The 13,654-nt window shown below is 37.4% G+C and overlaps 1 protein-coding gene across 1 annotated transcript in view; it reads left to right on the top strand.

Annotated features, from left to right (window-relative positions):
- PRKD3 (protein kinase D3) overlaps window positions 1-13,654 on the top strand; it is an 84,655-nt gene that overhangs the window by 26,255 nt on the left and 44,746 nt on the right. The gene's annotated exons all lie outside the window — the stretch shown is intronic.

The raw sequence follows: 13,654 nt of genomic DNA, 5'->3' as shown, positions 1-13,654 counted from the left end.
CAATGATTCTAAACAAAAGTTAAAAACCGGATTAAGTTCTAACTAACACAGATAGTATAAAACATGTACACAGATTTTTTTCCCCCGAAGAATGTATCTCTTTAACAAGCAAATCATTCATAATTGAGTTCTGCTTAAAACTTGGATGTGACCAAAAGTGGTCACTCTTTGAATTCACTCCAATTTCATGACACATCCTGAGGGTGGAGTGGGTGGGGTGTCTTTTGTTGTTGTTGTTGTCTTTAGCTTTGGCCAAAAAGTTAGCTTCCTTTTTTTGAAAATTTGAAATGCTTCCAACACTTACACATTGAGGTTGGTTCTGTCTTATTCCTCTGTCTCCCCAGACCCCTTGTACTCAGTAGACATGTTAAAAAGACACATTGTACCTGCATTTACTGCTAAAAACATGATACTGCAAATAATCTTTAGTGCTAATTATTTCCGTGATGAAACAACATCTAGTTGTTAGAACCACGGAGAGAAAGGAATGAGTGAATACACACCAGTGTTCTTTTTTTGTACTGTTTCATGTATCAGTGCCTTAGTTTGACCAACCTGCTGTCAATTTAGGTGGTCAGATATTTAGTTTCTGGAGCTCTGTCTTTTCTGGGATTGTGTAAAAGGCCAGGTTCTCCTAGAGTACTTGAAATTCTCAAAGTTTTTCACTTTGAGAACACCAGTGAACTTCCTATTCCTCGTGAGAATGTAGCTTGCTGCTGCTGCTGCTTGGTCGCTTCGGTCGTGTCCTACTCTTTGCACCCCTGTGGACTGCAGCCCACTAGGCTCTCATGTCCATGGGATTTTCTAGGCAAGAATACTAGAGTGGGTCGCCATGCCCTCCTCCAGGAGATCTTCCTGACCCAGGAATTGAGCCCCAGTCTCCTGCATTGCAGACAGATTCTTTATCACTGAGACACCAGGGATGGCCAAGAATGTAGACTGGGACTACGTTATTGGCAAATACTACAGCCCCAGTACCTGATTTTAATGTATACAATTAAATTAAGCCAGTGGTTCTCAAGTGGGTTGACACCCCCCACCCCCAGGAACACTGGGTAACACCTGGAAATGGTTTGTTTCTGTTGTCACCATTAGGGGAAAGGAGATGCTGCTGGTGTCTAGTGGGTAGAGGGAAGGGATGCTGCAGGGCTTGGGAGAGCTGCCCCACCTGCCCTCAGCAGAGAATTGTCTGGTCCCGAGTGCCAGTGGTGCTGAAGTTGGGAACGTGGGGTTAGTCTATAGCAATAAGACCTGTGAAGGTGGGAGAGATCAAAAACTTCTATTAGCACTATTGTAGGGTCTTAGCAAGTTAGTAAATATGAATGTCTTCTGGATGTGAATTGTAGCTTGAGAGCTTTAAAGGAGGATTTGTAGTTTGCCTTTAGTGTGTTTAAAAATACTACACAGTTTCCATTATGAGTATGGATACAGTTACACGAAGAAAGTAGGTTTTTAACCTCCTTGTGTTAGATATCTGTATCTTCATATTGGTTTATAAAGTAAACTTAACAACTCACAGTATCTGTGCCTTCTGTGAGTTTATACGCTAAAGGGAGTGTTCTTAATACTGACGAAATCCAAAGAACTGGTAGGACTGGCAATCAGGAGAAGGCAGACGGAGCTGAGCAGTAGATAGAACTAGGATTGAGCCAAGCAGAAATTGGCTGATCAGATCTCTGCCAGGAGGCCACTACCAGAGAGTCAGATTGCAAATGAGAAAATCAAAACTGAGGGAGCAGGCCTTGCCCATTTAAACAGAGTATTTATGCATGGATTCCCTGTGTCAAAATTACATTAGTGTTTAAAATCTGTTCTATTATTTTTTATTTGCATGTGTTTTTTAAAGATTTAATAATCTAAGAAAGAGGTAACAGTGTTTTCAAATCAAAGGGACAGATGCAAGTAAAGATTTTGATTCTGCACCTTTTTTGTGTTTTGTGGTTATAGACCCTTTCTTCCGTCACTTGACTTTTGAACCTGATCTGTAGTGCAAGGGTCATCATACTTACCTCCATTTTAAAATGTAAATAATGTAAGCCTTTACTACATCGTCTGAAACATGATTCAGTTCAGTTCAGTTCAGTCACTCAGTTGTGTCCGACTCTTTGCAACCCCATGAATCACAGCACGCCAGACACATGATTAGTACCCTCCAAATAGTAACATTCATGGTTTTAAAATCTCTTTAAATCTGGAAAGATCATTGATTCTATAGTGTTATTAAAATTTTAGTTAATGCCAAAGCATGTATAGTATTCATGCTATACCCATGACAGTAACTTAGCTTTATTCCTAACCTTTGATTTTTAGTATTTAGTATATGAAAGACTTAAAAATGGAGACAAAATGTTCATCTTATTAGAGGACTGGGGTTACTTGTTTTAGGAATTCTGAGGAAATTAAATGAGATCAAGTGCTTTGCATAATATAATGCTTGATGTTTAGCAACTATTACACTCATTGAATGCTAGTTTCCAACTTTCATATTGCCAAGAGGCTTAGAAATACTATTATAATGCTACTGCTATTGTGTTAATTTATTGAACGAAGATAGTAGATGTAATTGGAGTAAGAAAGGAAATTGGCAGACAGTAAATCATTTTAAGTTGTAATGGTGTTTACTGAAATTGAAATGATTCTAACTAAAACTGACTGTCTCCTTTTAACTGATTTAAAACATTTGTTTTTAGTTTTGACCATTTACATGACACTAGACCTGAAGGCTCTTTGTTTATGTATCCTGATTTAGGAGGATTTTGGTCTGTCTTTTGACTGAATACATTGTCTCTGCAGACATGGTGTAATTTTCAGGTCCTGCCAAAGTAGAGCGAAAACCCCAGCTGTGTCTTTTGTGTTCTCGAAACCACTTGTCATTCTCTTTTTTTCCTCTCTCTATTCTTTTCACTACAGCTGTGTTCAATGGCTAGGTGACATCCTACTCTTTACCCTATCCCAACGTTTTTTTATCTTGGCAAAACAGTGTCTGTCAGGCAACCATTGACTAATCTGGAGGCTCAAACTGGAAGAAGGTTGTTTTGGTTTGTTTTAATTTTGCTGGATATTCAGGTTAAGACCTTGGCTAGAATAGGAAGATCCAGAAAGTTTGAATTAAAGATAATCAGAACTAATTGAAAAACAAAGAAAAAATGAAAAAAAGATCGTTCTGGTTTATGTCAAAGAGAAGTGGTATTAAATGAAGCAGCTCGTCTAGCATCCCATATTTGGAACATTCTATTAGAGATGGATGATGAAATTCAGAGTCCACATTGAATAATTTTCTCATTGACTCATCTAGACTTTAGTATCTTCTATCTGTTTGGGAACTGACTCCTTGAAATTCTTCTCTTCAATAAAATTGTTTCCTAAAAAGTGATGTTAAAGTAATAATTATATTTATTTCTGGGAAATATTTTAGTGTTAAATTAGTTTAGCTTTGCTCAGCAGTCAACAGTCTTTTTCAGTAAGTGCCTATTAGATACTAAGTTCTAGGTGCTGGGCATTCAGTAGGGAACATTGCAAAGAGAATGCCCTTGCCCTCTTGGAGCTTATTTATTATCATCTGGTTTATTATTAGAAAGACTTACTGTGAAGATTTACTTGGCATCAAATGACTTTAGTATTTCAGCTTTTCAAATTAAGTGAATATGAAAAAACCTGTGATGCTAGAAATGTTCTATTAATCTTGACCTGGGTGGTGTTTATGTGGCATGAGAGTGTAGAGTTATCTATCTTCTAATTAACACTCGTGTACTTTATTCATTATACTTCATTAAAAAAATGTTTTTAATGTACATTAAAATTCTCCAATGGTTTCCCATTGCCATTAGACTAAAACTCATATTCCTTTTTTAAAGTATATAGTGATAAATTATATGTTAAGGTAATGTTAAATTCTGAAGCTGTTATGTTAATGTGTAAAAATTGTGTTTGACCAAATAGAAACTTGAAAACTTCTTACCTCATCCAACATTTTTTTTTAAAACAATGTTCACAGAGATGTTATAGAAAACAGTGGCAGGTTTTTTTTTTTCAAATTTTATTTGTTTATTTTTGGCTGTGTTGGGTCTTCGTTACTGTGAGGGCTTTTCTCTACTTGGGGATAGCAGGGGCTAATCTTTAGTTGTGGTGCGGGAGCTTCTCGTTGCAGTGGTCCCTTGTTGCAAAGCACAGGCTCTTGGCATGCAGCCTTCAGTAGTTGCAGCTCAAGCTCAGAAGTTGTTGGTACACGGGTTTGGTTTCACATGGCATGTGGGATCTTCCCGGATCAGGGATCGAACCTGCATCTCCTGCTTTGACAGGCAGATTCTTTGCCACTGAGATGCCAAGGAAGCCTTCATCTAACATTTTATTGACAGAATTTTAATGATACGAACTTTAAACTATTCACATTAAATAACTCCCAAAATATAGTGTGACTTGAAGGAATTTTATTTGCAAGTACTAAAACTTTTTACTTAAGACAAGTATAAGTTAATAACATAGAAAATGACTTTCATGAGATAGTTATAGAAAGATAAGATGATCTGTTTTTTATTCCTGAAGCCATCTTTAATGCAGAAACAAAGACAGATGAGTCTAAAGTGGGCAAAGTGAGTGCATAAGGGGTGAGAATTTGATAGCTTTGTGATGAAATTCTGTTACTTTCCCACATGAACTGAGAACAGAATTCATTTTGCACAGTCAAGAGAAGTCGTTGGCACAGTTGTAGAAAGCAAATCCAGAAAAAGGGGAGTGGGGATTTGGAAAGAGGCCAAAATAAAGGCCTTTTGCTTCTACTCTGCTAACTCTTTTGATGTTTTTCTCATTTCCTCTTTCTTCTTTTAATAAAGACTGAAGTGGGCAAGGGAAGGAAATAAAAGCATGTCTAGATTTCAGAAGGTTGTCAGCTTCCTTCCACATATTCCAGTCCCTCTATTTTCTTGACTCCTTTATTCCCCAGAGCAGCATTTCTCAACTTCAGCACTGTCGACATTTTGGGCCAGAGAATTTGTTTTGTGGAGTGCTTATTGTAGGATGTTTGGTAGCATCCCTGGCCTGTACCCACCAGGTACCAGTACCACAAGTTGTAACAACCAAAAGTGTTTCAAGACATTTTTGAGACACTCAAGATATGCCCCAGATCTTCTTGAAGGCAAAATCACCCCAGCTAAGAACTGCTTTCCTAGAGGTCAGTTACTGATGGGCTTCCCTTGTGGCTCAGCTGGTAAAGAATCCGCCTCCAGTGTTCGAAGAGCCCCTGGAGAAGGGAAAGGCTACCCACTCCAGTATTCTGGCCTGGAGAATTCCATGGACTACATAGTCCAAGTTGCAAAGACTTGGACACAACTGAGTGATTTTCACTTTGACTCACTTTCACACTAAGCTTATTACCACCTCTCCTCCTTTTCTAATCTTGGTCTTTGTCACAAGTAGCTCCTACACACCCCCCGCCCCCTTGTGAGAAAAGAATGCTTAGAAAGAATTGTACCATTTTATTAGGTAAGACTTGTATTCTGGAATGAGTAATAGAAAGGAGTCCACTGAAAATGGAAATTCACAATGTAATCAATAATTGATTTTCATTAGTTTGCTAGAATATTTCTTCCTCTTAAAAATTATACTATTGAAAGGGGAAATTTATCTTTTTTTCTTTATTATACTGGAGCCTGGCTGAGAAAAGCCATTTTCTTGGAAAAGCTCCCTTTTTCTGTATAGGGTATTTTATTGGCATCATACCATATTGAGAAATTCAACATATATACTGCTAAATATACAGGGGTTTTGTTTGTATTTTTTGGTCTATTGTTTGGGTCTTATTAAGGATGTCCCACACAATGAGAAACATTCTGAGGGATGGTTGGATTTGAAGTTGTAAAGATTATGGATCCATGAAACAGGCAAAAATGAATAGCCACTTTACTGAAAATATAGCTATCTCTTAAGCATATGAAAAATGTTCAGCTTCGCTTTTTATAATTAAAACTACTTTGAAATATATATTTTTTAACCTGAAATCAACAAGTTTGGTGGTATACTAGTTATGGACTGAATTGTGCTCCTCTTTTCAATTCATCTGTTGAAACCCTAACCCTCACTGTAATTATATTTGGAAATAGGAAATTTAGGAGGTTCTTAGGGTTAAAGAAGATGTTCAGGGTGAGATTCTAATCCAGGAGGATTAGTGGCTTTATAAGACTGGAGGAAGAGTTTCTCCACCTGCACGCTCCATCTCAACAATTGCATGTAAACTAAACAACATGCTGCTAAAAAAACAACGGATCTGTGATGCACTCAAAGAGGAAATTTAAAAATGCCTTGAGACAAACCATAATGAACAGCCACAGAAAGAGAAATGAAGGAAAAAACATGCATTCTTAATATGTTACTTTTGGAAGTATAATTGGTATAGCCTCTGTAAAGAGCATTTGGGGACTGTCCAAAAAATGTTAAATGTGTATGTTCTTTGACATGGCAAATCTACTTCTAGGAAATCATCCTACTCATATATTCAAAAGATGGGGGAAAATATATATAGAAGATTATATACTGTGTATTGTTTGTAATAAAAAAAGATTGGGAAGAGTAGCTTCAATTCATATGGCATTCAAAACATCAGGAGTTCTCTAAGCTCTTTACATATATGCACTTACTTAATTATCATGATAACCTTACAGGTAGGTATTGTTTTACAAATAGAGAAACTGAGGTTAAGTAACTTGGCCAACTTTGTAAGTGAACTCAAGACTATTTATCTTTAGTTTTACTCCTCAACCCATATCCCATCAGTAGGGAATTGGTAAAATAAAACTGTGCAGCTTTAAAAAAAAAAAAAGAAAAGAAAAACATTTTTGTATACTGTTATTAAATGATCTCTAAAATATGTTGCAAAGTGAAAAAAATGTACAGAACACTTTTTATAGTTTGCCACCATTTGTGTAAAATGAGGAAAAGATATATCCACGTCTACTATCTAGGGATAAAATATGTTCAGAAGGATATTGAGAAAACTGGCTGTGTTGTTGACTATGGCGGAGATCACTGGGCAACTGGAGCTTAGGTTTTGTACTCCACTCTTGTACTTGTAACATTTTGAGCCATCTAAATAAATTTCATACTAAGAAATAAGAAATGTATTTTAAAAGAATATATATTATATCCCAAAGTATATAATTATCCTTAAGTCCATGCTGAGAGATACATATAATACATTTGGATGAATAAATAAATGGTAGGAAATAGAAAAATCTCCTCTACAGAAGAATTCTGAATAATTTATATAGCTTCTCCGCCTTGAAGGACAGGGAAAGTAACTTGTCGTTCCTTAACAAGTGTTAAGCGTAGGCTGCTCATAGTAACTTACTTCCAAAGAGTCTGTTATCAGTGGGAGAGGGGAATAGCTTTCCAGGGGAGAGACCTGACAGACACGGCCCAGTCAGGTCATCAAGGCCTGCGTCAACAGTAGTTGGTCGTGTTGGTGGTAGGTACACTTGATATGATATGATGAGTATGGCACTTTACCTCTGACGTCTTCTTTACCAAGGTCCGTAACTCCAGTCTAATAATGAGAAAAATTCTGACAATAAGACATCTGAGAAAACCCCTGAACAGTACTCCTCAAAACAGTCAAGGTCTTCAAAACTCTGCAAAGTCTAAGGAACTGGCACAGCCAAAAAGGGCCTAAGAAGATCTGACAATTGAAGGAAGTATGGTATCCTAAACAGGAACCTGGGACACGAAAAAGACATTGGGTAAAAACTAGGGAAATCTGAATGAACTGTGGACTTTAGTTAATGATAATGTATCAATATTAGTTCATTAAGTGTTAAGAAATTTACCAGTGAAAATGTCAGTAATAGGGGAATCTGGTATATAGGTATAGGGAAACTCACTCTGCTATTGTCTTAATTTTTCTATGTCAAACTATTTAAAGTCCATTTTTAAAAAGAGTATATGTATGTCTCTATACATATATGTATATGCTGTGAAAGTGCTGCACTCAGTATACCAACAAATTTGGAAAACAGCAGTGGCCACAGGACTGGAAAAGGTCAGTTTTCGTTCCAATCCCAAAGAAAGGCAGTGCCAAAGAATGCTCAAACTACTGCACAATTGCACTCATTTCATGCTAGTAAAGCAATGCTCAAAATTCTCCAAGCCAGGCTTCAGCCATACGTGAACCGTGAACTTCCAGATGTTCAAACTGGTTTCAGAAAAGGCAGAGGAACCAGAGATCAAATTGCCAACATCCGCTGGATCATCAAAAAAGCAAGAGAGTTCCAGAAAAACATCTATTTCTGCTTTATTGACTATGCCAAAGCCTTTGACTGTGTGAAAGTGAAAGAAAGTGAAAGTGAAGCCGTTCAGTAGTGTCCGACTCTTTGCGACCCCATGGACTGTAGCCTATCAGGCTCCTCCATCCATGGGATTTTCCAGGCAAGACTGCTGGAGTGGATTGCCATTGCCTTCTCCAGGGGATCTTCCCGACCCAGGAATCGAACCCAGGTCTCTTGCACTGCAGGTAGACGCTTTACTGTCTGAGCCATCTGACTGTGTGGATCACAATAAACTGTGGAAAATTCTTCAAGAGATGGGAATACCAGAGCACCTGACCTGCCTCTTGAGAAGTCTGTATGCAAGTCAGGAAGCAACAGTTAGAACTGGACATGGAACAACAGACTGGTTCCAAATAGGAAAAGGAGTACGTCAAGGTTGTATATTGTCACCCTGCTTATTTAACTTCTATGCAAAGTACATCATGAGAAACGCTGGACTGGAAGAAGCAGAAGCACAAGCACAAGCTGGAATCAAGATTGCCTGCAGAATTATCAGTAACCTCAGATATGCAGATGACGCCACCCTTATGGCAGAAAGTGAAGAAGAACTAAAGTCCCTCTTGATGAAAGTGAAAGAGGAGAGTGAAAAAGTTGGCTTAAAGCTCAACATTCAGAAAGCTTAAGATCATAGCATCTGGTCCCATCACTTCATGGTAAATAGATAGGGAAACAGTAGGTGACCTTATTTTTGGGGCTCCAAAATCACTGCAGATGGTGACTGCAGCCATGAAATTAAGACGCTTACTCCTTGAAAGGAAAGCTATGACCAACCTAGATAGCATATTAAAAACCAGATACATTACTTTGTCAACAAAGGTCTATCTAGTCAAGGCTATGGTTTTTCCAGTGGTCATGTATGGATGTGAGAGTTGGACTATAAAGAAAGCTGAGCAACTGAACTGAACTGATAAATGTATATATGTGTGTGTGTGTGTGTGTGTGTATATATATATATATGGCTTCCTGGGTGGGTTCTTTATTGCTGTATATATAGGTGGTGCTAGCAGTAAAGACTATAAGGAAAGCTGAGCACCAAAGAATGGATGCTTTTGAACTGTGGTGTTGGAAAAGACTCTTGAGAGTCCCTTGGACTGCAAGGAGATCTAACCAGTCCATCCTAAAGGAAATCAGTCCTGAATATTCATTGGAAGAACTGATGCTGAAACTCCAATACTTTGGCCACTTGATGCAAAGAACTGACTCATTGGAAAAGACCCTGATGCTGGGAAAGATTGAAGGCAGGAGAAAGGGACGACAGAGGATGAGATGATTGGATGGCATCACCAATGCAATGGACATGAGTTTGAGTAGGCTCCAGGAGTTGGTGATGGACAGGGAAGCCAGGTGTGCTGCAGTCCATGGGGTCACAAAGAGTTGGACACGACTGAGTGACTGAACTGAACTGAGCAGTAAAGAACCCACATGCCAGTGCAGGATACATAAGAGACTAGGGTTCAATTCCTGGGTCAGGAAGATCCCCTGGAGAAGGACATAGCAACCCTCTCCAGTATTCTTACCTGGAGAATCCGATGGACACAGAAGCCTAGTGGGCTGTAATCCGTAGGGTCACGAAGAGTCAGACACAACTGAAATGACTTAGCATGCACACATGCATGCATATATATATATTTAATATTGAATACACTGAATAATATAAAAGGAAATTTTGAAATCAGGTGTCCGTGTCCTACTCCCTAGAGCTTAACCATAAATCTAGGAATAATGTTCGTGTGTTTTGTTTGTTTTGAATGTTCTTGATACTTTCCCCTAAGTGTCTTTGCTGTGGATATCATTGCCACAGGCATTTTGGTCACATTCAGGTTTTTTGTTCACACATACTACAGTACTACATGATTGCAGTCGGTTGAATCTGCCGGTGCAGAACTGCAGATTCAGAGGCCAACTGTCAAGTTATGCATAGGTTTTTGACTGCATGGGGGTCGGCACTCGTAGCCCACAGATTGTTCAACTGTATGTGGTTTTTTGCTTATTCAGGTTTCTTCTTGTTCTGCGTTGCACTTATTCTTTTTCACTAAAATGTCTTCCTTCATTAAGAGAGGTGTAATTTTCCAAATACTGGGATGCATGTTTGTAACCAAGCTTTGTATTGTGTTGTGAAAGCTTTCTTCTACAGTGTTGTTTCTGTCACATGTCTGTTGGTAGACATTCCAAACTTCTATGAGAAATGTGGGATGAGTTCTGCACCTTTAAGGCCCTCAGCCTCTTTCTCCTCTGGTGTGTAGTGTATTTCAAAATAAGAAACCACATCATCTGGGGGCAAATCATCCTCATTTGTCAGGACTTCCCTGGTGGCTCAGATGGTAAAGCGTCTCATTTGTCAGTTTAGTAAAGCCAGTGATAATGTTGCCAAGTGGAAGAAATGGTAATATACTTTGAAACCAAACTGTCAACCAGTTATTTTATCTTTGATGGCAGAATTGCCTTATGGGCAGTAAGTTAAGTGGCAAACATGCTTGCTGCAAAGAAGTCAATGATAAAGATGCTTAGGGTGAAAATAGGAGACATGGTTTTAAGCTCTACAGATGATTCCAGTGTGTGACCAAAGGTGAGACATGATGTTATGAATTCATTCCTGCTTGAAAACCAATTTCTGAATTTTAAAAAATCGTCAACCTTCTATATATTCAAAGCTTATTAACAGTTTTTTTTTGTTTTTTATGGAGTTGTTCCTTACAATTGTTTAGATTTTTTTAAGTGAGTGTTTATGGTTTATTTCCTTGTTTCTACTTTTTAAGTGTTTATCTTTGAAATACTCATGCCTCAAGATTCATAATATTTTTAATGGTGGGCAACACTGTTTACTGATATTCAGTGACAATATTTAATATTCTCTCTGGCTCTTTTTTTCAGGCCAGTTTATGTTACTTCATTTTGTAAGGACCCTTGTTTTCATAGAATTCCTAAATGTCTTACCAAACACACCTATATAATCATGAATAGCAAAACACTCTTTTTCACAGACTTGTTATTACATTTCCTTTCCCTTGGAGAATTGTATAATTTCTCAACCATTTAGATGAATATAGTATGTAAACATTTGCTAGTCCAGAAAGTTACTTTGTTCTTTACCATCACTGATGGCTTTCCAGCTTGGTACACAATGTATGTCTTAAATAAATATTCTTAATACTCGTAATTTTGCTAAGCCATTAATTTTTTATGTTTTCTTCTCTCATTGATATGTTTAGTTGTAGGGAGTTCTGATTTGGTCAAAACAGTATTAGTGTTCCATATAATTTACCAAATGTAGTTTCTAGGGGAAAGTGTTTTCTTGTCTTGCTTCCAGTCTTCTATATAATCCAGACCCTGATACCTCTCTCCTGACCCGTAGCTTCTGCCTTCTTCGGGAGCTTGCTCTGTCGCTTCCTGTTCCAGTCCCGGCTACTCAGTGCTGTTAGCATTATCCTTTTAAAGTTGATCATGTTCGTGCCTTGCTCTGGTACCCCTTGTCTCTCCCACTTTCGATATAGAATAATATGAACCACTAGTGTTTATTTGATCACAGTGCTGTGTTTTATAGTCGTCAATTTAATTTTGACGAGAAGCACTTAAAGCTAGTACTCTTGGGGACTTCCCTGCGGGTCCAGTGGTTAAGACTCCATGCTTCCACTGTAAGAGGCACAGGTCTGATCCCTGGGAATTAAGATCCTGCATGCCATGTGGTGCACCAAAAAAAATAAAAGCTTGTACTCTTACTATTCCTAACTTATAGACAAGAAACTGAGCTTTGAGAGGTTAAGCAGCTTATCTAAGGTGCTATAGTTTGTAGGTTGCAAAGCTTTAGAACCCAGCTCTGCAGATGCTGAGTTTCTCTGTTTGTATAGTCTGTCTGGGGCTCCGGTGTACATTTTTGCCTTTCTTCTGTCCCTGCCCGCCGCCTACCGCCACCTCATTCTCCAGTAGTCAGAGTCCACTTCCCTTTTGTCATTTACCTTCTACTTTCTCAGTGATGACTCTTTTGTTTTCACTTTCTGCCTATGGAAATCTTGCTTCTCTTTTTATGATTCTGCTCAAATAGCACTCTTAAAGGGATAGTCTGTCTTTTTTATTCCCTCTTCTAGGGTTTTTTCATTCTTGGCATTTCTCTTATCATGTTATATATTTGTTTTATTTCCTTCTACTAGATTGTAAGCCCCTGGAAGGCAAGACTGACTGTTAGCTTTACACACCATAGGACCGTACACTTAGAAGACATGTAAAAAAAAATTGTGACTTTTTAAAATGAGTTGTAGTCATACAAATATTTTGTTAGAGATTTTATAAGGATGGAATATGGAATCCTTTTGTTATTAATTCTTAATAATTGTTGCAACTAAGGTCGTATTTTAGTTGCAACTAAGTTTTACTCTCCATTAGATATTTTCCAATTTAATAATTAAATAAAATTTAGTAAATTTAAATTTTGAGTTAAAATTTAATGAAAATAATTTTTGATTCTGTATAACTCTTTTCAATGGAAAATTCTCATGCTGTTAGATCTGTTTATAGCATGTTATGAAGTTTTAAAAATATCCATAACTCAAATATTGAAAAGAGGTAGAGTATTATAAAAATTCTAAATATTTCTACACTTTATTAACTGAGGTTTCTTAAAATGCAAGTAAACTTTAAAATTTCTAATTAAGTCATTATTTTCAATTCCTAAAAATTAAACTTTTTCCCCCAGAATTGAGACCTTTTTAGAGATGTATAAGAATTTTTAATGGGAAAATTAAGGCCATAAAGTAAGATGAACCAGGTTGGTATCTGTACCTAAAATATATGCCATAAGATCCTTAATTGATGTAGAAGTGGGTTACAAGTTTGGCTTGGCCTTTTTCAGTGGGCAAAGTAAACAGGAAAACCTGATTAGTTACATGATCAAACTGCTCATTATAAAACCAACTGGATGTGAACAAGGAAAAATCATCCAAGGTCAGGATATCTTATTTAGATGATACAGTGAGTTGACTCCATAAAGAAGATATTAAACTTGGTAAGCCATCAAGATGTAAAAGTTAAGGGAAAGCATAAATAACAGTTGATTACTCAAGCTAGATTAGCATGGTGATTGAGCACAGGGAATATGGCTAGACTGAGAAATTCAACTTTTAATTTATTTTTAATTAGCTTAAATTTAAATAACTACATGTGTCCATACTGAACAACAACAATATGGCTGGTAGTTGACTATATGGGAAGCTCAGTTCTGAAGGACAGGAAAGACTGCTCATCTCTCAGTCTTTGTAAGAATAGCACTAAGTTGAAGATTGTATTCTTCATCAATAACTGAGTAAAGAAATTCTGTACTTCTAAGAGACAAATGTTTTAAGATATCAGTA

This window comes from Oryx dammah, unplaced genomic scaffold (assembly GCF_014754425.2).
Source record: "Oryx dammah isolate SB20612 unplaced genomic scaffold, SCBI_Odam_1.1 HiC_scaffold_25, whole genome shotgun sequence".
NCBI classification, from domain to species: domain Eukaryota; kingdom Metazoa; phylum Chordata; class Mammalia; order Artiodactyla; family Bovidae; genus Oryx; species Oryx dammah.
This window is presented reverse-complemented; position numbering and strand designations above follow the sequence as displayed.